Here is a 352-nt window from a genome sequence, read left to right on the forward strand (position 1 = left end):
GGCTGGGCTGGGCTGGGCTGGGCTGGGTTAGGCTGGGCTAGGCAGAGCTGGCCTGGGCAGAGCTGGCCTGGGCTGGGCAGGGCTGGGCTGGGCAGCCTTACTTCTCTGCCACCGGTCACTGCGGCCTGGACAGAGGACACTTGTGTCCTGTCTGTCCACAGTGAACCCCTGTTCTCATTCACACAGATACCAGCCAAATGCCTGCTGTCATGCATGGGATCTCCTATCTAGTTGGAGAGATAAACGTGAAACTAAGACCCATACCAAGAAGCATATCATGAAAACAGACGGCTGTCAAAGAGAATTTGGGCTCAGGGCTTCGGGGAAGATGTTTCTTTTTAAAGGAGACATT

Source organism: Mastomys coucha, unplaced genomic scaffold, assembly GCF_008632895.1.
Source record: "Mastomys coucha isolate ucsf_1 unplaced genomic scaffold, UCSF_Mcou_1 pScaffold3, whole genome shotgun sequence".
In the NCBI taxonomy this organism is placed as follows: Eukaryota; Metazoa; Chordata; class Mammalia; order Rodentia; family Muridae; genus Mastomys; species Mastomys coucha.